The 25,757-nt window shown below is 40.1% G+C and overlaps 1 long non-coding RNA gene across 1 annotated transcript in view; it reads right to left on the minus strand.

Moving 5' to 3' along the window:
- Positions 1 to 12,959: 12,959 nt before the first annotated feature.
- LOC122554764 (uncharacterized) overlaps positions 12,960 to 25,757 on the minus strand; it is a 29,093-nt gene continuing 16,295 nt past the window's right edge. The window contains exons 3-4 of the long non-coding RNA XR_015758029.1: positions 13,710 to 13,872; positions 12,960 to 13,082 (exon numbers count right to left, since the gene is read on the minus strand). This is a non-coding gene — a long non-coding RNA (uncharacterized LOC122554764). The remainder of the gene's footprint in view (positions 13,083 to 13,709; positions 13,873 to 25,757) is intronic.

Consider the following 25,757-nt stretch of genomic DNA (forward strand, 5'->3'; position numbering starts at 1 on the left):
AATTATGGAATTTTAAAAAGCTTCAGTAATGATGGTCATTAGAATACTGAATTGTAAAAACTCAGTTGGTTCATTAATATAATTCAAGGAAGAAAATCTACAATGCTTACCCAGTCAGACCTACAAATGACTCGAGACACAAGCAATACAGTTGACTCATAACTGCTCTCTTGAAATAGCTTGACACATCTCTCAGTTGTATTAAACTGTTGCAGAAAAGTCAAATATGAACAAAATAAAACAACTCACTTGCCATAGACCTAGGCACAAGTACAACAAACACACCCTCACCAACAGACCCTACAATTTCCTCCTTACTGTCATATCCATGAGACATGAAGGTAATTATAGATTTCTTAAAGCTATGCATTATCATTTTGTAAAATGAACTTTGTTGGACTTTGAAATGGTTGCTATGGATCTCATGATTCACGTTGGTCCCAGTTCTAGAAACATTAAAAAGTTTCAATGCAAAGACAAAGTGCAATCATCAACCTGATGGAATTTGACAGCTAGCAATTTCACAGACATTGTAAACACAGTGAGACAATGAGAGCACAGGTCTACCATTCCTGAAGCTCAACTGATAACTAAGGAAATCTACTGAAAATTATCCTTCCTACCAACAGGCACCATTTTATCTTCTCAAATCTTCAATAGACTTTGACTAGAGGAATAACGACAAACTCATTAACCTAAATTACTCAACACTGGGTTGTGTGACATGATCAAACCTCTTCTGCATTTTGAAGGGTCTAATGACACTTTGTCAGACTTTCTGAAACAATATGATTCTACCAGCTCAGAAAGCAATGGCTTCCTAAGGCCAATATTGAGGTCTGCCTGAAAGTTTAGCTTCTTCAAAACCTGATTTCTAGAAAGACGCCTGTATTTGCCCGAAGGATAAAGTAGTTCACATTGAACACCATTTTTTAAACTGCCAACAGTAGCAAGGGAACAGATGTACTTTGAGTGAGTAAGTTCAATGTCCATCACAAATAGCCAATAGCATTCTTGAAGGATATAGTTGCTTGAATGCGCCACAGTAGCTGGAAAGGAAACTAATAAGAGGGACAAAACTTGTTTAATATTCTCCTTACCATTCTACTTGTCACAAATAGGAGAAAGTGAGGACTGCAGATGCTGGAGTTCAGAGTTGAAAAGTGTGGTGCTGGAAAAACACAGCAGGTCAGGTAGCATCAGAGGAGCAGAAGAATTAGCGTTTCAGGCGTAAGCTCTTCATTAGGAATAATGATTAAGTTCTTCCTGATGAAGGACTTATGCCTGAAACATCAATTTCCTTGCTCCTAGGATGCTGCCTGACCGGCTGTGCTTTTCCAGCATCACACTCTGCTACCTGTCACAAATACATCTGTACATAATTGCAGCGACCACCACATGGTTATTGTGGAGACAAAATCTGTCTTCACAGTGAAGACATACTTCATCATATTGAGCATATGATACTGCTATTCATCTATGTAATGAATTCAAAACAGATCCAGCAACTCAAAACTACGTATGGGTCATTCTGCTATAACATATGTTTCGTTAATGTGAATGCGCTATAATGCGATTGACGAATTGGGGACACAGTTTCTAAAGTACAAACTTTAAAAGTGTGTATTGGGGGATCCAAGATGGCGGCGACCAGGCAAGACTGAGTCTATAGTGCTCCTCCCAAGACTTGGGTACAGTGGGTCACCCACCCCCTACCAAGCTCACCAAATCATTTATAATAGTTGTGTAATTTAATTAGTTGTGTAATATTACATTTAAACAATTTAATCCTAAGTTAAAATCACTAAAGGGAAGGGAGCCCGCAGCTCTCAGCAAGCAGGAACCCCTCCCCCACCCTCTCCAGCTGCAGCAGAGGCATCCACAGCCGCCCCGGGGGACTTACCAACAGTAACAAGCCTTGCAGAAATGCTTTCCAAGCTTGACTCGAAGATCGATGCCTTTATTGTAGAATCCAGAAATCGTTGGGAGTCGCTCTCGGCCGCGCTGCAGAAGCACGACCGAGAGATTGAAGAAATTCAACGCCGAGTCAGAAGGGCGGAGCTAAAGGCCGCGACCTCCGAAAATACCGCTCAATCGGCCGTGGATCAGGTCCGGACTCTCGAGCAGCGAGTCCGGACCTTGGAAAATCATATTGACGACCTCGATAATCGAGGTCGCCGAAAAAATATTCGTTTGCTGGGCCTTCCCGAACGGGAAGAGGAAGGCCAGCTTACAGCATTCCTGGAGCAGTGGCTGCCACAGCTTTTAAATCTGGAAGCTGGATCAGGCCAGGTAAGGGTGGAATGGGCCTACCGGGTCGCAATACGCGGGCCCGGCTCGAACCAGCGCCCGCGCCCGGTCCTGTTCCGGCTGCAGAGCTACAAGGAGAGGCAGATACTCCTAGAAGCCTCTAGAAATCTCGGAAAAGACCCCCAAGCTATGATCTACAAAGGATCCAAGATCATGCTATTTCAGGACTTTTCCCCGGCTCTGGTTCGAAAGAGGAAGGCATTCGACGAGGTGAAGAAGCGTTTAAGGGACTTAAATATTCAGTACTCTTTACGCTACCCAGCGATGTTACGCTTTAACCATGAAGGATCCGTATATAACTTTGGATCACCAGAAAAGGCTAAGGAATTCTTGGACTCTCTTAGATAAACTGTAAGACATAATGGATGTTGGTCTGCCTTTCCCCCCCGCTTTGGTTTATATCCCCCCCCCTTTTTTTTTCTCTTACCTTACTGTTTAATATTATCATGGGGGTGGGAGAGGGATTTGATTTTCTCCCCCCCCCCCCCCCCCCCTTGGGGTTGTTTTCTGTTATTATTTTATGTATATATGAGGGATGTATGTATATGTGTGTGTATATATATATATATATATATATATATATAAAAGCTGGGGGTTTTGGTTAATGTTGGTGGGGGGAGGTGGTTACCTTATTCAATTTTACCTCTGTCTCTAGGAGCGGGGTTGTTTTCCCTTCGTTATTTTGTATTATCATATTTAATTATTATTTGTTGAGGTGGTAATTTTATAGTTATATGTTTATATATGGTAGTAACATTACCAAATATACCCAGGTGTTGGTATGGGTGGGGGTAGGGTGCTCACTGTTAACTCTAGCTTTGTATTATATTTGAATTCTCCTCATTTTATTGAGGAGTGCCTGGGTCAAGGGTGGGGCATTGGTTGGGAGAGGATATGAGGGGCTTTTGGAGAGGAAGTGACGCCCCCTGGGAACAAGGGGGAAAGTCTCCACTTAGATACGTTTTATATTTTTTTTATTTAGAAATAGTTTTTTACTGTATTGTTGTGGGTGTATTAAAGAGGCTTTATTTTTGTAAATTTTACATGTTCCACGCTCGGGATGTTCTGGATAGGGTTCCCCCTCCCGAGGGGTCTCGGATTGGCCCAGAGGATTATGGTTGATCAGTCGGTTAAGTGGTGCACCTGGAATGTCAAGGGGAGTAATTCGCCAGTCAAAAGGAAGAAAATATTATCAAATCTTAAGAAGGAAAGAGTTGATATAGCTCTCCTACAGGAGACACACCTGTCAGAGAAAGAACACTTGAAATTACGACAGGGCGGATTTGATCAGGCCTTTTTTTCTTCTTTTAGCTCAAAAAGCAGGGGAGTTGTTATTCTTGTTCGGAAGAATTTCCCTTTCAAAATCCTAAAGCAGATAAAAGACGAATCCGGATGATATATCTTGATTAAAGCCCTCATTAATGGAGAGGAATATGGGATTTTAAATTTGTACTGCCTCCCGGCACACCCCTTTAAATTTATAACGGAAGCCTTTTCAAAATTGATGGCTTTTGATGCCCGTCATATAATTATAGGGGGAGACTTTAATTGTATTATGGATCCGGAAATAGATAGGATTCCCAAGAGTACTGCAGGAGTATCTCCCAGATCTAGACAATTGATGGATCTGAACAAAGAATTAGGATTAGTAGATGTATGGAGATGTCTTCATCCACAGGGTAGAGATTTTTCTTTCTACTCTAATCCACATAAATGTCATACCAGAATTAATATGTTTTTTGCCCCCTCGATTTTTTTAAATTCCATATCATCCTGTAAAATAGGTAATATAGCAATTTCTGACCACGCTGCTGTATATATGGAAACTAAGGCGAGGAACAATGGGACATCCCCTCGGCATTGGCGTATGGACCCCTTCCTAATGAAAGATAGTAAATTTGTAAAGTACTTCTCTCAAGAATTTAAAACTTTTTTAGAAATTAATTCAGGTACAGCTAGCAACCCGTCAATGATGTGGGAGACCATCAAAGCTTACACGTGAGGCTTGATCATCTCCTACTCAGCGACCCAAAAGAAATTAAAGGGAGAACAACAGCGTCTGCTTGAAGCCCGCTTAAAAGCGGCTGAAACAGCATACACTGATAGACCTTCTATTATTAAATTGCAAAAGATTACAGCTCTTAGGACAGCTCTAAACACTACACTTACTCAAACGGCTAAGAGGGAAATATTATTTGCAAAGCAAAGGTTATATGAATATGGCGACAAACCGGGTAGATACTTAGCATTTCTTGCAAAGAAAAAAAAGGCCCCTCAGACTATTATGTCTATCAAGGAAAGTACGGGTATTTTGACTCATGATCACAAAAAGATTAATGCGACCTTTAGAGAATTTTATTCTGAGTTATATAAATCACAGGATTGTGAAGATAGGACGAAGAGGATGCAGTCATTTTTTAAAAATTTGACTTTTCCAGACCTAACTCCGGAACAAGTATCAGTCCTAAATGCTCCTCTTACACCCCAAGAAATAGTTGATGCAATTAGGCACCTTCAAAATGGTAAGGCGCCGGGCCCAGATGGTTTTCAAGCTGAATTCTATAAAGAATTTACAGAAATACTGGCTGGTCCACTTATGGACATGTATAACTATGCATATAGTCAGGGCTGTCTCCCGCCTTCGCTGAAAGAGGCAAATATCTCTCTTATCCTTAAAAAAGGAAAGGACCCAGAAGATTGTACATCATACAGACCAATATCCTTGCTAAATGTAGATTTTAAAATCCTCTCTAAAACGTTAGCACTGAGACTAGAAAGGATACTGCCACATATTATAAAGGAGGATCAGACGGGGTTTATTAAGGGCCTTAGATCATCCAATAATGTTAGAAGGGCTCTGAATATGATTCAAGCTTGTCATCAGGGAAAGATACCAGGAGTAGTGGTTTCATTAGACGCGGAAAAGGCATTTGATAGGGTCGAATGGTCATATTTGTTTTACACATTGGAGAGGTTTGGTGTTGGACAGGTGTTTACCAAATGGGTCTCAACATTGTATAGTGATCCCAAAGCAGTTGTGGTTACCAATGGATTAGGCTCGGATAGCTTCAGTGTGGGTAGGGGCTGCCGTCAGGGATGTCCCCTCTCGCCATTGTTATTCACGCTAATAATTGAACCACTAGCAGAAGCTATACGAGCTGATCCTAATATAGTGGCCCCAAGGATTGATACAGGTAAACATAAAATTACCCTTTATGCAGATGATGTTCTTCTATTCCTCAGTAACCCTTTGATGTCCATACCTCGCTTAATCCAAGTTATTAATACATTTAGTGCATTCTCAGGCTATAAAATTAATTTTTCAAAATCGGAGGCTATGCCAATGGGTGGCCTTGCTATGATACCCCGCTTAGCGGACGGATCCCTTTTTCCCTTTCGCTGGTCCCTGGAGGGCTTCTTATATTTAGGCATTTTTATTACTCCAGAATTTGGTCAGTTGTATAAGGCTAATTTTGTGTATTTATTGGAAAGGATAAGGCAGGACCTCCAGCGATGGGGAGACGTACCAATTTCCTGGTTGGGTAGAAAAGCATTAATCAAAATGAATGTCCTGCCCCGTCTCCTATATCCTATGAGAATGCTTCCGGTGATGCTGCCGAGGACGGCTTTATGTAAATTATATGGCTGGCTGAGTTCCTTTATCTGGAATCATAGGCAGCCCCTCATTAAGCTGAAGAAGCTACAGCTTCCACAGGCAAGGGGTGGATTGGACTTCCCAGACTTTAGGAAATATCAGTTAATTTCCCTATTAAGTTACATAGCTGATTGGGTCTTGTCTTATCCACAATCAATCTGGTTGGACATCGAGGCTTCTCAAGTAAAATACCCACTTATTAACCTTTTATTCTCAGACAAGAGGAAAATCATTACAGATCACTGTAAAAACTCTATAATACTAAATACAATCAAGGTTTGGAATATAATGCGGCAAAATGAGGGTAATTCACATAAAACATCCCCCTATGCACCGATAGTGGGAGCATGGGGATTCCAACCGGGGTTAACAGATGCCACTTTTAAACTCTGGAGATCCAGGGGTATCTCATGTCTAGGGGATCTATTTAAAGATGGGGTCCTGATGTCTTTCGAACAGCTGCGTCAGAAATTCGGATTACCCAATGGAGACCTCTTTCGATACTTCCAAATTCAAGATTATATACAGAAGAAGACTACGTTATTAGATAGTCCTTATAAATCCGATAGAGAATGTAGTGTCCTACGACCAGTGGGGGTATCTTCCGTCAGTACTATTTATCATTTACTACATGATGAAGTAACGGGAGATATGGATAATCTGCTTAAAACATGGGATCAGGATCTGGGACTAGAAATCTCCACAGAAACGTGGAATGATATTTGGGAAAATGCTAGAAGAATTACTATTTGTAACAGAACCCAGGCTATCCAGCTGAAGATACTTCATAGGGCCCATATAGCACCGGTTCGATTGGCAAAATTTAAGGCAGGAGCATCTCCAATGTGTCCTAAATGCAAAATAGAGGTGGGCACTCTTGTACATTGCTTATGGACCTGTCATAAGATCCGTAGATATTGGACTAAAGTAGCAAGTACCCTGACAGAAATTTTAGGAACGGAAATTAAAATGGACCCTGTATCTCTCCTCTTGGGCTTTTTGAACTTACCCTCCCTGGATACGTACGGGAAGAGACTATTTTCTATTCTTTCTTTCTGTGCAAGGAAAAATATTTTGGTGAACTGGGCGGCTGAGGGCCCCCCTGGACTTTCAAATTGGCACAGACTAATTATGGAATGTATTCCCCTTGACCTCCTTACAAATATGGTGCACCGAAAGACCGAATTATTTTATAAAATATGGCAGCCCTTTTTGAATTACATAAATACAGATATTTCGGCTATCCTAACAAGGGCTTTTATTTAATTGAGATTACAAACCTGGCTGGTCCGGGGCCCCTCGGGGGAGGAATCCCGCACGAATACGGGTTTTATTATATCTGATGCTAACACATCCCGAGCATGTAAGAGACTTAAATATACACTCTGGTTAGTTGTAAGTTAGATTAGTAAATAGTTGAGTTTTGTTTGTTTGTTTTTTCTTTTTTTTTCTTTTCGCTTTTTTTTTGTTGTTTTGTTTTTTTTTTGTTAAATTTTGGCTATTGTATATTTGAGCTAATTGTATATCAATGTTTATATCTGAGAGTTTTGTTTATTTTTGTAAACTTGTAAAAATGTTAAATTTCTAATAAAAATATATATTAAAAAAAAGTGTGTATTGGTTAAAAGGTGATTTCAACCTCACTGGTTTCAATAGTGCTGCCAATATGCAAATTTCTTATAACACGGGATTGCATGAGAACAGAACTACCACGATATGGTAGAACCAACTGTTTTCATGAATCTCTGTGGACTCTCTGCAGCAGAACTTTATACAAATACAGTCTGTAAATGTTTAATCTGATTTACTACAGTCTATTCACCAAACCATCATGTCAGAAGTCTCTGGGGGCTAGTCCTCATTCCAGTCATTGAGGGATTGCTTTTTGTCAGGGGGTCTCAGCACTATTAGTCACAGACACCAACCACAATCAGTCCTAGGACTTATTCATGATCAGATCTGGGGTGGGAATAAGTAGGAGATATGTGCAGCTACAGTTCAAGAAATGAGCATCAGTCTGTTCAATAGGGATATTGCCAGCAGTCAGGGGAATTGTGAATTATCAGTCCGATAACTAAGACAATAGCCAGGAGTCTGGTTAGTCATATCCAGGAACTCTTTGTCAAAGTCAGTCTGAGGTCTGCAATGAACGCAAACCTGGCAGGTCCATATATTGATGGTTGAGAAGGGTGCTGTGGGAGCAGTGGGAGATCACTGCTAAAAGGGATGTGGGAGTTGAGGCTGGGAGTGGAGAGAAGTGACATGTTGAGGATGGGACAAGGATAATCAGAGGCATGAACTCAAGGTATATGTAGGTGGAACAGCATCAGATGGAACAGAGAACATGATAGTCTCTGAGAGGAGGTACTTTTCACAATGACTACCAGGTTCCTCCAATGGGGGATTGTGGTGGACCAGAACAAGCCTAAGGAATAAAATGTTAGAGCTTGGGGGCAAAGAGCATGATGGAGGCAAAGTTCAATGTGGTGAGAGGGACATGGAGACTTGGGATAGAGGGGAGGGAGGTAACCTAATGACCAGACAGAGCCCAGTGTTGACATTGACCACATGAGCTGCATTCTCTGGCATTACCTGCCATTTCCTGATCATGCAATACAACCAGAAAATAGCTGAGACACTGTCCAAGGCAGGCAGAGTCAAAGTCAGTTTCATATGCAAAAGTGCAACGTCTATCTACAAATCTAATGGATGTGGCAACATCGAAGGAGCAAATGCATTTACACATAGTTTATTTGCAACTATTCCTTCATGCATTTGCAATGCCTGGGGAACGAACATCTTAAGCTTCAAATGCTGATCAGAGGTGTTACTGCTAACCTTTACATAATTAAATCTGGACAGGGTATACTGCATCATCCTGGTATACTGTGCTCTGTACAATTGGAGCAGGCAATGAGATGATATGCTGGATTCTGATGAACTGGAGAAATGGGAATAGTCTACTCACGAGAAGTTTGAGGGCATTGCACAGGAGGAAACAGTCCTTTTATACATCTTTGTTGGGTGGTACAGGATGGACAGAACCTGATTGACACCCAGTTCTAATAGATGAGAGCTAGGTACAGCAGAAAGTCATGGATTTAAGGATTAGTTGTAGGTCATCATGTCAACATTTAATTTGCATTGCGGGGGAAAACTGTAACTCTACTGGTTTTGTTTGTGTTCACTTCACTTTGCTTGCCCCAAACAAAAGCTCATATTTGGAATTGTCTAGTTGCTTGTCTGTCTGTGATGTTCCCTCATTGGACAATGACAATCAATGGATTCCAGTTGACATTGGGAACAGAGTAGTGGTGATTTAGATGGGGTGTTTAAATGGGATATGCCTAAAAACAGGTAAACTATGTTTTGTGGTGTTATGCCATTATGGCACTGGTGAGGATTGCCAATACCTGTTTGGGTGCACAGTGGCCTTTTAAAGATGGCCTGAGTACCAGTGATGCTGGTCTTTTGGCAGATATGTGCTGAGTAGTGAATCAATGTGAGAATGTCCTGTGGTAAGATGGGGCTGGAATCAGGTGAGAGGGATGCCATGGGTTCATGGTAGGTAGTTAATAAGACTATTTAAAAACAAGGAACAGAAATAGGTTGTTTGGCCCCTTGAGCCAGTTCCATCATTCAATAGGACTATGGTTGATCCAACATTCCTCACATCCACTTTCCTACATTTTCCGCAGAACCATTGATCCTTGATTCTCCCACTGATCATGAATCTATCTATCTCAACCTTAAATATATGTAAGGGCTCTATGTGGCAAGGATGCCAAAAAAAATCTCAATTCTCTGAGAGAAGAAGTTCTCCTCATCCCAGTCTTAAGTTGGCACCCCTTCATTCTGATCCTAGACTCTCCCGAAAGGGAAAACATTTACCCCCAATTTACATTGTTAAGCAACTTAAGAATGCTATATGTTTCAATGACACCACCTCTCAGTGAGTAGAGTCCCAAACTGTTTAGCCTTTGCCATAACACACTCCCTCCATCCAAAGGATCGTCCTTGTGAACCTTCCCTGAGCTGGCTCCAATGAAATAATATCTTTCCTCAAATAATGAAATGAGTTTGGTTAAAATGTGGCAAGAAATCTCACTAGATCTTGCCCTGCAAAAAAACTCAATGTAACTGCCACCACCTCTGCGATGGTTGCTTTTGAGTTAAACTGCCAATATCTTCAATATGCTTATTTTCATATGTTTTTTTTCTTGAAAGTTCAACTCTTGTGACTCTAAGATCATCCATCCAAAGGTCAGATATATCAGTTTCATTGTCCTCCCTTGTGTCTTAACTTTACTAGCTTTGATAACCACGAAGATTAAATAGTCTTTTAGCAGCGCTCAACACCAGATTTTTGCTTAATGAGTTGTGCCTGGTTCAGCTTTGCACAGTGGACTATTGTTCCTGTGAAGTTGGCCACTTTTTCCCATCATCCTTGTAGAGACCTAGCTGTTAATTTTTCTGTTACAGTGTACATGCTTTTTTGAACTGCTACAGTCTGTGTTTGTAAGTTTACCCACAATATTATGAGTATGGGAATTCCAAGATTTTGTCCCAGCAACAGTAAAGGATCAATGGTATAGCTCCAAGTCAGGATGGTGTGTGGATGGAGGGAACCTGAAGGTGGTGGTGTTCCTATGCATCTACTGCCCTTTCCTTCCAGGTTGTAGAGTTTGCAGGTTTGGAAGGTACTATTGAAGGAGGATAAAAGTAAATTGTTGCAGTGTATTTTATGTGTGGCACTCACTGTGCCATGAAAGGGAGTGAAAGTTTGAGGTGGTGGATAAGAATGGATTTGACATCTGAAAGCTTGATGGAAGATGCACTGAAATCTGGTTTGTATCTCACTAGGAAAAATTATGGTTGAAAATACTCATTAGGTGCATTTGTACAATGTGTTCAATACCATTCCCAGTATCTAGATATTGCATTAAAATTCACTACAAGAGCAACATCTGATAATATGTGTCTATGTTAATTAACTAGAGTGATGACCTGTTGGTGTATACTAAAGAAGACATTGCATTGGCTTTCTTTCATGTTTATAGACTTGATTTAATGAAGTATTGATACTCTAAGTATGGAGGTGCTCATTACTGGGAATTACTGGAGGCCAATAAGTCCCCAGTCATATATAAGTCAAATCAATGTAAATGTATGTATGTTTAAGTCTGTGGTGGTTGTGAAATCTTTATTAGTATTCGAAGACCATATCCTAACATGCAGCCAAATTCAACCAGTTGCTCCTTCATTTCTACTTCATTGTTGACAGAATACCAGTGATATTGAATCATCCCGTTACTTTTTCAGTGATTTATGTAATATATTCTGCTGGTTGCATTTTTTACGTTTAATTAAAGTTTAAAAAAACCCAATAATTTACTCACTAAGATTGTTGAAAATAGTGACCGGTAATGTATTCAAAAACCTCTCATGCAGGTGTTTCACAATGGACATTTTTAATAGTGGTGCCGTAGGTCCCACATGGAGAACAAATATTCCATTAAGAGATATCCAGACAGAAAAATATCACAGAAGTCTTGCAAAATATTTTAAACTTTTTTTTAACAGTACAGTTGTTAACAAAGGCAACGGAGAGGATGGCACTGTCATGTGCAATTATAATGACAAAACACACATGACAAAGAAGTTCTTACTTAAACAAGAGGCATGTTTCCTTCATGAGAGAAATCATGTTAACTCAACTAGAGAAATGTACTGTTTATATTAAAGTTATTCAAATAGAATGTTAGACTCATTACAGACAATCTAACCCGGGCTCAATTACTGTTCCTGGTTCATGTTTCTGGCATTAGGACGAGTTAAGAGTGGAGAACCCTTACAATTTGGAGTGCTCAACACTGCAGTGTGTTTTATTGAAATTAAGCTTAAGCTTCTTGCCTACAGGGTATGAGCCTTAAGGTAGAGGTCATGTGACTATAGCAGACTAGGACAGGCATTTTTACATGATTGCATTTCAACCCAAAAATGACCCTTTTTAAAACAAAAAAAAAGAAAATGGCATGCATTTGCATGTACATTTTCTTTTACCTACATTACCAATTATGTACAACACTGTTCTTATCCCTTAGTAGATTGTTATTTCCATCAATCTTTGCTTATGCATAGCACACAGTCCTTTAAATTGTATTGGTTTCTTAATGGTTTCTTAATTGGTGTGCTTGTTGACGTTGGCTGATCATTTAGGTGGTGATACTTCACCAGGGAGTGTCATTTCTGTGACATTTGTTGCTGTGGTAGCAGTTGTTGGACCTCTGGGTCTGGTGGTTGATATGTAACGTGTATAGTTAATACATTCACCTCTTCTTGATTGGCTTCCCGCTGTTGGGGAATGGTTTCAGCAGTTGGTTGTATGTGCCTGCAGTGTGACAGTGTGTCTAGTTGTTCACTTCCACCATGCATGATTGAAGTGACAGCTGCTATCACTTGGGCTGGCTTCAGTTGAGATTATTGAATTTTTGTACCCTGTCTGGTTCTGCAAACTTGCCTCTAGCGATCATAGAATCCCTACAGTATGGAAGCAGAGCCATTCAGCACGTCGAGCCCATACAGACCCTCTGAAGACATCCCACCAAACCCATGCCCCATGCCCATAACAACATTGGCCAACCCACACAATCCTGTTCTTGAAAAATTCTTTCAGTGGTTAGTATGGGGAATTGAGATCTCTCAGGGTTTTATTTAGATTATTTTCGGTCAATGCTTACTGCTAGCTTTCCATGTTGTTTCATTACTACAGTACTGCTAATGCAATCTGTAAGAATTGTCACTTTCTTGTTTACACCCTTCTTTTCCTGCTCTTCTCTCTTGTTGTTCAATTGGCTTTTTCTGTAGATGCTGAGTTCTTCCTGGATTCTCATCTGTTTCAAGATGATGTTCCTTTGGAGGACCTCCTAACCTTGTGAACACAGTGCTGTACTTATCTAGGGTGTATTCCACAGTCAATTGTGCACAGTGATACATTGAAATCACTTTCAGCAGATTGAGGCTTACCAGCGGCAGGCTCCAGTACATCCTGTCCCACAACTGCTCTCAGCCAACCAAGGGGAAACTCACTACAGTTGATTTCATATGCCTTGTGCTCCTGCAGAGAGTAGAGAATACTTACACAGCTTGTGAATGATGTCTTCTAGCTACTGTATGGGCAGTTAGGCATCTCACTCATGGAACCAACTTACAAAAGATTACACATCCCACTCAAACACAGGCTAGGAAATACCGAAGTGCCCTCTCAGTGATTTAGTAAATGAACACTAGAACTGCCACAGCATGATTTAGACATCATGCTCAACACATCTCAAATCCTCTTGATTATACCCAGTTATGCCTGACTCTTTGTGGCTCATTGCTTCTTCCTTGAAAGAAGGCTTGAACCATCTTTATCCACCACCATCCTCTTGTTACTGGCTGAGAACATCCCCACTTTGAGCAACTTTTCCTTTTGCTCCTCTTGCTTTCTTCAGGTCAAAGCTAAGGGCATGGGTACTTCAGATCAGATTATGCCTGTCACCCATTTATATCTGTCTCTGTGTGGGATATGTAAAAGATTACTTGTTCCAGTCTAATTCCAGGTCCCACCACACAACTCTTTCTCTGGTACATTGATTTCTACTATCACCCGAAATTGGAAAAGATTATCATTTGCAACTAATTACCATTCAAAGACAAAGACATGGAGCATTCACTTTCACAAGCTACACCACGGGCTTACCTGATGAATGTTCACACTTGGGAAGGTGTCTCCTCTCTTCTGGTTGTTTTTAATAAAGCCAGTAACTGGTTCTCTCTTTATCTCCACCGTTAAAGGAAGAGATGTTTCACTCCGATCCCAACAATAGGACACTATTCAGTAGACTCCAGAAATTGTCACATATCTGGTGGCCAGGGATGGAGCAAGATGTGAAACAATATGCAAACCAATGTATGTGATTTTCCAGATCAATCCTCTGTCTCAGACTAATTGCAGATTACTTAGGTCACAAACCACCCTTTGATTGTCTTGGATATACCAGCACACTGATTTGATAAAAACATTCATTAAAGTTCAGATGAATTTGGAATAATCTTTGATCGTTATCAATCAATTTAGTAAAGGATGAAAGTATCTTCTATCTGAGATAATAAGGAATGAATTGTAGCAAGTATCTTGCTCCATGGATGTGCTTTAGGTGGGGAATATCACTCCAAATGGGTAGTGACCAAAGTCCACATTTTATGAGAGTGATTTTCACAATTTTACAATGTTACTATAGATTTATCATAAATTACATGTCGGCCACTATACGTAATCTTCAGGATTTGTGCAAAGAGAAAATAGAACTACAAAGTCTATGCTGAATATATTTTGTACCAGTACCCCATTCAATGGACGGTTATGCTTCCACGCTACTTGATGGCATTAGGAACAATCCCAAGATGACTATTGGTGTAAGTTGCTACCAAGCTGTGACTGGACAGCAAATGAGAATTCCAGGACTTTTAATCTTTGAAGTGAATATCCCATGTAATGGGAGTTAGTTACAGATTTCTATTGAATATATAACTAGGGTGAGGGTGACTAGCCTTAATGTCAAGGCCACATTTTGACTGAGTGGGGCATCAAGATGCCCCAGCAAAACTAGAGTCAATGGAAATCAGATAGAACACTCTTCACTGATAGGAGTGCTCCTCGGCACAAAGGAAGATGTTTGTGGTTGTGGATGTCAGTCTTCTCAACTCTAGGATATCTCCGCAAGAGTTTCTCAGAGTTAGCTTTTGTGCCAGCCATCATCAACTGCTTCATCAATTACCCTCCCTCTACCATTAGGTTAGATGTAGGAATGTTTGCTGATGATTGCACCATGTTCAGCATCATTCGTGACTCCTCAGCTACTGAAAGAGTCCATGTTATAATGCAGTGAGACCTGAACGATATCCAGATTAGGTCTGATAAATGGCAAGTAACATTTATGCCAAAGTACCAGGCAATGCCCATCTCCCACATGCAAGAATCTAACCATCACCACTTGACATTCAATGGCATTTGCACCACTCAATACCTCACAATCGACATCTGAGGGGGTGAATGGATCTAAATGCTGACCCAGCTTATAAAGTCCTTATCTCTAATTAATAAACAAAAAATAAATAAATTAGGAGCAAGAACATATAGGCATATTGAGGGATAAAATTAAGGGATTTGTGTCAAAAGGGATAACCCATTAGCGTATAATGTTGGAAATCATGTGATGTTGAGGAATTTTGAAAGTAAGAAGCATTTGGTGTGAAATGTAAATGACAGTACACAATCATGTGGAGATTGAATCGTGCTACTTAATAGACATTGTGTTTGGGCACAAAGAAGAGTCAAAGATGGTGTGGTTCCACATTTACCAGTTGAAAACAATGCAAATGTTAATATTTCACTACTTTCAGTTTCAGATCAATGAGAAAGATGTGTGGGCTGATGGGTTTTCTGATATTCATCAATGTTGTCCCAATAACAAATCTTTCTGTTTGATCATCTGGTTGACTTTAGATAAGCATCACAAGTGCAATCACAATAAGAGATGCATGGATTGAATGAATTACTGTGACATGAATATTTATGGTACCAATGAAAATGGGATCCATCCCATATCAAGGATGGAGATCGAGTACAGTTGATTTTAAAGAGGAAGGACTGAAGATGAAATGTAATTGCTTCGGAAAGTTATCAAAATAACACCTAGGTTTGAACTTAGAAAGGGTACTCCAAGAGCTGTAGATTATCATCTTAGATTATTAAATGTTAAGATTTCCTCAAATGATGTAAAGATTCCATATTTAAGATCAGATTTCAGTACTTTAAGCTGGCCCAAAATGATAAATTGTTATCTACTGATATCATTAGCTTTTGAGAGATTTAGAATCTTTTCATGTAATATAACTGCACTGCTATAAATTCTTGTAGCGGAGGAATATATGAAGGCTATGAATAACAGATGGTAGAATTAGAACCAAAGAGTATTGTGGCACAGTGATATGAGCCTGTTTTTGGGTCATAAGTTCTAGATTCAAGTCCCATTTGGCCTGGGGAGGTGTGTCATAATATATCTGAACAGGTTGAGCAAAAAATACATAGAACTAAAACTAATGCTACTTCACCAGAACTATGCAGTAGGTATTCATCCTCCAGTTTGCAGATGGCCATGCGTAGGAGGCCCAGAATGGACATATCCATAGGGGAGTGGGAGGGGGAGTTGAAGTGGATGGCCACAGAAAGGTGGGGTTGGTTGGTGTGTACAGACCAGAGATGTTCCCTGGAGAGTTTGCACTCGGTCTCTCTGATGTAGAGGAGACCACATCGAGAGTATCGGATGCAATAAATGAGTTTGGGTAATGTTCAAGAAAATTCTCTACTGGATTTGGAATGATCCTTTGGGGCCTTGAACAAGGTGAGGGGGGAGGTGTGGCTACAGGTTTTACACCTCTTGCGGTAGCAGGGGAAGGTGCCAGGTATGGAGGGTGGATTAGTGGGGAGTGTGGGTCTAACAATGGAGTCACAGAGGGAATAGTCCCTAGGGAATGCAGATAGGGGTGGGGAGGGAGATATATATTTGATGGTGGGGTCAGATTGTACGTGGCGAAAGTGGCAGAGGATGATGAGTATATTTGGACATTGGTGATGTAGAACATGAGGACCATCTTCCTTCCCACCTTTTCGCTCCACACTTCCCACCAACCTATCACCTTCTCCTCCTACCTTCACCCACCAATGCCATCCCACCTACCTTTCTGCTAGCCCCACCCTGCTTCCACCTATTTATCTCTCAGATCACTTACCCCTCCTCAGTCCTGAAGAAGGGTCCTGCCCGAAATGTCGACTCTCTTGCTGCACAGATGCTGCCTGACCTGCTGTGCCATGTCCAGTGCCTTGCTTTATCAACTCTGACTCACCAGCATCTGCAGTCCTCACTTTCTCCTAGACAGTAAGTGAACCAATATTTGTACAATGATGTGAGATTTGAAATGGTACCTGTGGTGTTACATTTTGGAGATACTCCTGTTTGTCAACTGCAATGCCAACTAGAATATTGGAGATAATATGACCAACTAACTGGTGGACTGCTTTTAAATCCAGACGGGGACATGTTAAAATTGTTATGCGAGGCATCAAATGCACAGGTATTTTCAGTCTCAAGATAAGAAAATGTATAAGTATAAATTTCAGTTTAGTTATAATCCAGAATCAAGTTATCTAAGTGTACTTTTGCTAATCGGTTTAACTTCCATTAGTTGGTGATGAGCTTTCTAAATATACAAGCTGTTTTTACTTTTATCGTTTGTGATTGTACCAACCAAAGGTATAAGAATATTTTATCTAGTCTGCCTTGTACATACCAATCATTGCTGTCTATTTCTATTACACAGGCTGGTTAAGTATTATCCACAGTATAATCAATCCTCTGTATTAGTTTGATATTTCTTTGTTTAAATTTATGCCACTTTTAAATCTTTTTATGAATCAAAATAACTTTGCAATTTAAAAGTAAAATAGCCAATCCAAAGATAAGAATCACAGTAAAACACAAAACCCTGTAAGAAGGAGCCAATGCGCAGCCATTCAAACACAACCGATATATATGATAATGCACACAGACCCAATAAGGTAAGTGACTGATTTAATTAGGAATTCGACTAAATAAGCAAAGCTTGAGACAATGAGCTAATCGTGTTTCCTATACTGGAAGATGGACATCAGAAAGTGACAATGCACTCTATTTGCCTCACCTCGCCAACCAGTATCTAATCATGCACTGCCTGGTCAACCAGAGGTCAGGGATACGATTGGTCAGGCTGTGGTTGTGATTTGGAATGGGTCAGGAATAACTTCTTTTCTTGGTACAGTGACAGAAAAACAGAAGATTTTCAGAAGAGACAACTCCTCATCCAACCAGGGCACAGTACTCTATTGTAAATCAGCAGAGTCACACCACCTCCTTCGATAGTGTTAGTTTTATAACTCAATATATTTGTGATTGTTTTTGTCTAATGCACTCATACCCAGAGTCTTTCTGTAGTTGGACAGAACCTGAGTCTTACAATGAACAATAAAGTGTATTTCAGAACCTTACATGCCTCGTGCCTACCTCTACATGAAGATCCTTCTTGATGTTAATGGCCCTGTACTGGTCCATTTGGACTGACATCCCGACCGAGCACTTCCTTTCTCTCTCAATGATGTTCCATGGTGGCTGATGGTACCTTTGTCTATCTGTACCACCACCAAAGTCCGATCCCATATTCCTGTACTGACATTCTCCCTTTTGATGGTGTCCCAAGGCTGATGGATGACTTGACTTCCCATCCCCTAGGACCATTTTCCACCTGTCCTCGATGATGTTCCATTATAGATGATGATTCAGTCACCCACCTCTGCACCCTCTATCCATCACCTTGAGACCATAAACAAAAACAGAAACTGCTGAAAAAAACTTAGCAGGCCTGGCAGCAACTGTGGAAAGAAATAAGAATTAATATTTTGGGTCCAGTGACCCTCCTCCTTCCTGCTCCCTCAGGGCCCAGTATCCCAATCTAACATCCATGATGGTAAAAACAATGACTGCAGATGCTGGAAACCAGAGTCTAGATTAGAGTGGTGCTGGAAAAGCACAGCAGTTCAGGCAGCATCCGAGGAGCAGTAAAATTGACGTTTCGGGCAAAAGCCCTTCATCAGGAATACAGGCAGAGAGCCTGAAGGGTGGAGAGATAAGTGAGAGGAGGGTGGGGGTGGGGAGAATGTAGCATAGAGTCAGAGGAAATGACCTGGGAGTTGCAGTGGGAGAGGGATTCCCTGAGATTCTTGTAGAGAGAGGAGGAAAACTTCTTCAAGGCAGGCATCCTTGCAAGAGGATTCGCAGTAGGGTTAAAATCAACTAGGTTAAAAACAATGTGGTATGTTGAGAGTGAGAAAGAAAGTGCATGTCTGAGAGAGTGTATATGTGACAGAAAAAGAGTGGGCATGAAAGAAAGCGAGTATATGTGAGAGAGTGCATGTGAGTGAGTGTGTGAGGGAGAGAGTGTTCTTAAGTGGGAGAGAGAATATGTATGAGTGAGGGCAAAGAGAGTGAGAGAGAAAGAGAGACAGATGCTGTTTAACATGGACACAAGTGAACATTCCCTTCTCCTTAAACATCTCTCTTCAAACCATATTGTCCAGATAAGGACGAATACCCAGGTTGAAAGGCCATCCATTTTCATATTACTTCCCCAGCAACCAGGTTAGAATGTGTTGTGCTAGGAGTGTGTGTGTTAAATTCAGCCCCATCCCAGCTCCTTCACTAGTGGCAAAGATTTGGGGCTTCTCTTTCTAGCTTTGCATCTTGATTGAAAAGTCAAACTTGCTGCTAGGAAATTTTTAATGGTCATTTTTATGATCTTGCCATTTTTTGAAAAAAAACCCATCAATTTGTTCCTTTGACATTTGGTTTTACATTGTTTAGCAAGTTTTTTTTTGTTTTGCAATTTGTGTTTTATGTACTGCCAGACCAAATCTCCAACATCTGCTGCTCGGTTTCTTGCTGAAGGAAAATGAGAAGTCAAAAGAGGTCTGACGTCTGAAGTCAGGCAACATCTGTGCATAGAGGGACAAAGGTCAGTGACTCTGTCAGAACTAATACAGATTGTTCTCCTGAAACATTAACTCTACTTCTCTAGCTACATATGCTGCCTGTCCTGCTGAGTGTTTCCAGGATTTCTGTCTACATTTCAGATTTTCACAAAGTGCATTACTTTGCTATTGTATTATGTACACTATGTTGGGCATTTGTAAGATTGGTTAATTTTAATTTTAATTTAGGACTCAATGTAAAATGAAATTTTTCTGTCAACAAAGCCCAAGCCTTTTAGATGTTGTTGTTTAAATGTTCCTTGAAATAAAATGTATGATTTTTATCTAGCATATTCATATTATTTATTTTAGGATTTGGATTTTGAAGTAGTGTCATGTGGTTTTTGGTCTACACGCATAAGGGAATTTAGTAATTCCCATATCAGTATTCATGGAGCTGTGATCTCAAACCAGTATGTTTCAGAGAGCAGTTGACCCAGGACCCTCCTGCTGTGATAATGGGATTTGCATTTAATTATAGTAAACCTTGTATAATATCAACTTGCTTTACATTTACAGAAATTAGGAATTGATTTTTGCGCAGATGTATCTTCATGTAGAATGGAAAGCTTGTGGTGGTCAGTTTGCAGAAGACTTGACTGGGTCAAATATATGAACAGTTTCTCCTGAAAAAAGGAGCTAGATCAGAGCAGTTAGGAAATAGGTTACCTCAGCGTGAGGGTTTTAGACTGAAAATTCCAGACCAAGAGATCCTGAAAAGATTATTTGATGGAAATAAGTTTAAGAGAAGTGTGAACAATAAAGGAAGAAGCTATCAAGGTCTCAAGACAGGTATTGAAAGAAAGAGTTAAACCAACAGATGTGATGGAGGAGCGGACTTTCTCACAGGTAATTGAGTGCTGTGAAAGGATAGAAGGGATTTTGTTCTGTTGGACATTTTAAAATCTTTCAAACTGTGTTACATATAAATAGCTTGGTTTGTTTTATCTTACTTTATTTTCTTTTGTGTAATAAACTTCAGTTTAATTGATAACGCTAAAACTGCTGCACTTTATGCTTATGTTTCCTTGAAAGGCCACCACATTAAATTTAAACAATGATCTGTCAAGCCAGATGTCAGTCTGGGATCTGACTCGTTCCAGAGTAATATCAGTGATGATTATAGTAATTGCACAGTTCCCAGTTAAGAGAAGCCAAACTGGCTGAATCTGAATGACCATGATAAGATGTATTTGTCTTTCAGGCCATCAAGATCTACAGCTGGAAACAGACCCTTTGGTCCAACTCTTCCACACCGACCAGATATCCTAATCTAGTACCATTTGCCAGCACTTGGCCCATATCCCTATAAATACTTCCTATTCATATACCCATCCAGATACCTTTTTAAATATTCTAATTGTACAGCCTCCACCACTTCCTCTGACAGCTCATTTCATACACACACCACCCTCTGTGTGAAAAAGGTGGTGACTATAAAATGTATTACATTGAAACCTGAGATTTTGGTGTGTTTTATAAATAGAGGCATAGAATACAAAAGCCAAGAAGTTTTTCTGAACATTTATAAATCATTCCAATTCCACTGTGACACTGGGTCACAATTATGGGCAGCGAAAGAATATGAGGAAAATAATTCAAGTGGGTGTAGGTTGGAATAAGGGGCTTGAAAATAAACAAAGCATCGGGATCCATAATTTCTCTCTCTAGCCCTGCTATGATTAAAGGAGATCCAATGGGTGTGCTGTATTTAGAATTCCAAAAGGCAAATGGTGAGTAGCCATTTCAAATGTTACTACAGAGAAAGTTGCTCACAGTGTCGAGAGTAACATATTGGTTTAGATGGAAGATTGGCTGGCTAACAGAAAACAAGAGAAGTCACAAATGGGTCGTTTTTTGGTTGGCAAGAATTAATAAGTGTTATGTAACAGGGATTAGTCCTGGGACTTTGATGCTTTATAATTTATATAAATGACATGGATGAAGGGATGAAGGAATTTGCGGATGAGGCAAAGGTAAATGAAAATGTAAGTTTGAGAAAGACCAAAGCATCCATAAAAGAATATGGATTGATTAAATTAGTGACTGAAGTTTTGACAAACTGTGTATAGGTAAGGAAATGTGAAATTCTTCATTTTGGTGGGAGGGAAGAATAAAAAAGAAGCATACTACCTAAATGCTAGAGCTTACAGAGCTCTGAGAGGAGTCTGGGTATTCTGTATGTAAATAGTTAAGAGTAGTTGCAGGTACAGGGGAGGCAATGGCCTATTATCACTGTACTGTTATTCCAAGGATTCAGGTTTGAATTCCACCACGTCAGTTTGTGGAATTTGGGATTAAGAATCGAATGATGACCGTGAATCCATCATTGATTTTTGGAAAAGCCCTGTCTGGTTCACTAATATCCTTTAGGGAAGGAAACTGCCATCCTTACTCGGTCTAGCCTACATGTGACTCCAAACCCACAGGATTGTGATTGATTCTCAACTGCCCTCTGGGCAATTAGGGATGGACAATAAATGCTGGCCCAGCCAGCGACATCCTCATCCTGTGAATGAGTACAAAAAATAACTGGAAATGTTAATAAAATGTTATCATTATTGTGAAGGGAATTAAATACTGAAGTAGAGAAGTTATGTTTTAGTTAAACAGGGCATTAATTGGAATATATTTAGAGTACTTGAATGTACATTACTGATGAAGGGCTTATGCCTGAAACGTCGACTCCTCTGCTCCTCAGATGCTGCCTGACCCGCTATGCTTTTTCAGCACCACATGTTTTGATTCTACTTGAGTGGTGACGTTCTACTTATTTAAGGAAGGAAGTAAATGCATTAGAAACAGTTCAGAAGTTCATGTGACTAATACCTAGATTGGGTAGTGGTTGTCTTATGAGGAATGATTAGACATCTAGACTTGTCCTAACTGGGAGTTAGAAAGGGAAAAGATGACTTGATTGAAACCTATAAGATCCTGAGGGATCTTAACAGGGCTCCTCTTGTGGGAGAACCTAGAAATGGGGGGCACTTTAAAAATATGAGATCAACCGATTAAAACTGAGACATGGAGAATTTTTTTCTCACAGGAAGTTTCTTCGTCAAAAGCTATTGGAAGAAGAGCCTTTGAATATTTTTAAGTAGTAAATTCTGGATAAGTGGGTGAAAGCTTATCAGGAAAAGCAAGAAAGTTGGAGTAATCAGATCAGAGTGAGTTAATTGAATGGTGGAGCAAGCTTAAGGGGCTGAGTTGGTTATTGTTGCGACTACTTCCTATGTTCATATGGTCCCTAGCTTGACAGTGATAGTGATAGTGGGAAGGACTGTACCCAAAAAGGCCCAATGCTGAACTTTGCATCTGAAATTCATTACCTTCTTTTACCAGGAGTGAATTCTGTACACCATTTCTCTGATGAGAAATTGCAAAAACAGAACTTCAGATAGGGCTTCTGATCAAAATCATTGTTTTCAACTGCTGCTCATTGGCTTTGGCATTCACCTGTTGCTATCATGGTGTATTTTTTCTTTGCAAACTAATTCAAATAAAGTTGAAGGTTAAATGCAGATCTTTAATGGAGGGTTTGTCTAACAGCAGCAACACATTAGTCACTATGCAGGCTAAGTAATCATGATGTATTTCGTCAATCCTCTGCATGGTGTAATCATGGATATAATGATATATTTGAATGAGCATACTTTACATATTAGTAACTACAGAATCACAAGAGTTATATCGGGCTCCAAACACATGGCAACTCTCACTACATCCAGGGAATAGGTATTTCTAGGCAGGATATCATGGCCCCAGCTGTGGGTCCAATGCCTCATTGGCTGGAGAAACAGTGAGTGCAACAAAAATTACAGATATTACTGTATTTGAGGACTTGGTATAGTTAAATCCCAGCCTGTTCCAGTGCTATTGTTCCAGTCAAAAAATGTTCCTGGTCAAGACCCAATTCAGGAGTTGAGATCACTGATCAAAGCTGACACTCCAGTATGGCGCTGAGGGAGTGCTGCACTGTTTGAGGGGTTGTCTTTTGGATTAGTTGTTAATACAAGGTCTTCTGTGCCCTCTCAGATGGATGTAAAAAATCCCATAGTACTATTTTGAAGAATCACAGAGTATTTAATGTGTTGTTGCGACCAATATTTGTCCCTAATCAAAGTCACAAAACAGAGTATCTATTCATTTTCCCATTGCTGATTGTAAGAAACTGGTGTATGAAAATTGACTGTCCTTTTTCTTAACTTACAGCAGTGACTGTACTTAATTGACTGTAAAGCGTGAAGAAGGTAATTTAGAGTCATAGAGATGTACAGCATGGAAACAGACCCTTCGGTCCAACCTGTCCATGCCGACCAGATATCCCAACCCAATCTAGTCCCACCTGCTAGCACCCGGCCCATATCCCTCCAAACCCTTCCTATTCATATACCCATCCAAATGCCTCTAAAATGTTGTAATTATAGCAGCCTCCACCATATCTTCTGGCAGCTCATTCCATACACGTGCCACCTTCTGCGTGAAAAAATTGCCCCTTAGGTCTCTTTTATATCTTTCCCCTCTCACTCTAAACCTATGCCCTCGAGTTCTGGACTCCCCGATCCCAGGGAAAAGACTTTGTCTATTTATCCTATCCATTCCCCTCATAATTTTGTAAACCTCGATAAGGTCACCCCTCAGCCTCCAACACTCCAGGGAAAACAGTCCCAGCCTGTGCAGCCTCTCCCTATTGCTCAAATGCTCCAACCCTGGCAACATCCTTGTAAATCTTTTCTGAACCCTTTCAAGTTTCATAACATCTTTCCGATAGGAAGGAGACTGGAATTGCATGCAATATTCCAACAGTGGCCTTACCAATGTCCTTTACAGCCGCAACATGACCTCCCAACTCCTGTACTCAATACTCTAACCAATAAAGGAAAGCATACCAAACACTCTATACTTATTTTGCCTCCTTATTTTGCTACCATTGGAAAATTTTAAATGTTTACATTTAATTTTTAATTCATTTATACTGATTAGAAACCGCATGAGCCCAGCATTATTTTACTCTCTTCTATTCTTCAACCAACTCTTCATCAAATTCTATTTTAGACTCTAGTATGTGTTTACATTATTTAGAATCTTTTAAAATAATGCTAGATTAAATACTTTTCTGGAGATCATTTCATCTCCTTTACAGAGGAATTCCTTCCTGCTAACTCAGATAGTAGTCCGATACGTAATCGGGGGACTTTTAATCCCATGAATGTTCCCAATGGAAGAAGGCTGTTCAGTGGAAATAAATTGTCCTAATGAGGCTGCAATATTCATATGCTTTGAGGGTTTATGTTAAAAGGATTGTGCAAAGTGGTTTAGTTGAAAAGGCTGAGGAGACGTTGGAACTGGGAACTGGAATTTTTATTATAAAGGTTCACTTAAGGACAGATTGGGTCATCTTTTTTTAAGTCACTTCTTGGAAGACAAAAGCAAATTGCTTCTTCTTACTCACCAGAAATCACATGCCTTGTTTATGGTTGTTACGTTTCAGGTTTTGTTTGTTGTTCATTTGGGCAACAGCCTGCTGAGAGACGGAAGCAACTAGCTCATCCTTTGCTCCTCCAAGAAAATCCTTTTGAGGGTCTAGCGTGAAAACTGAAACACTGACCCAGCTGTTATTCTCAAAAACCTCTGAAAGAGTTCTACATTGCATTTGAAAAGGTCCTGATGACAACTGCCTGTTTCTAATGATGTTTGTGTGTGTCCGTGTGTGTGTGTCCGTGTGTATGTGTGTGTGTGTCCGTGTGTGTATGTGTGTCTGTCCGTGTTTGTGTGAGGGTGTTTGTGTGTTTGTGTGTGTGTGTGTGTGTGTGTGTGTGCGCGTGGGGGGGTGTCAAGATGCCAACTGAAAGCCATCTCAAACATTTCATTCTATCCTGTTTCATTTTAGAAATCTGTTGAGAAACTGTTATTTGTTCTTTATCTCATGTGAAATGCCAGTGAGAGAATTCAAATTGCATGTTAGTTTGATTTGCATCTTTGTTGAATATGTCCTGTTTTCACAACAAATCAATAATTTTATTCATTAAGGATGGATCTTTTTACTCTATATATTACAAAGATAAAGTGTAAATAGTCCTAATATTAATTGGGTTAAATATTTCAATTTATGTTGTGACCATTAAAGTG

The sequence above is a fragment of the Chiloscyllium plagiosum genome, unplaced genomic scaffold, assembly GCF_037043375.1.
Source record: "Chiloscyllium plagiosum isolate Xiang-an unplaced genomic scaffold, Cpla_swu_hap1 HiC_scaffold_9, whole genome shotgun sequence".
NCBI lineage: Eukaryota > Metazoa > Chordata > Chondrichthyes > Orectolobiformes > Hemiscylliidae > Chiloscyllium > Chiloscyllium plagiosum.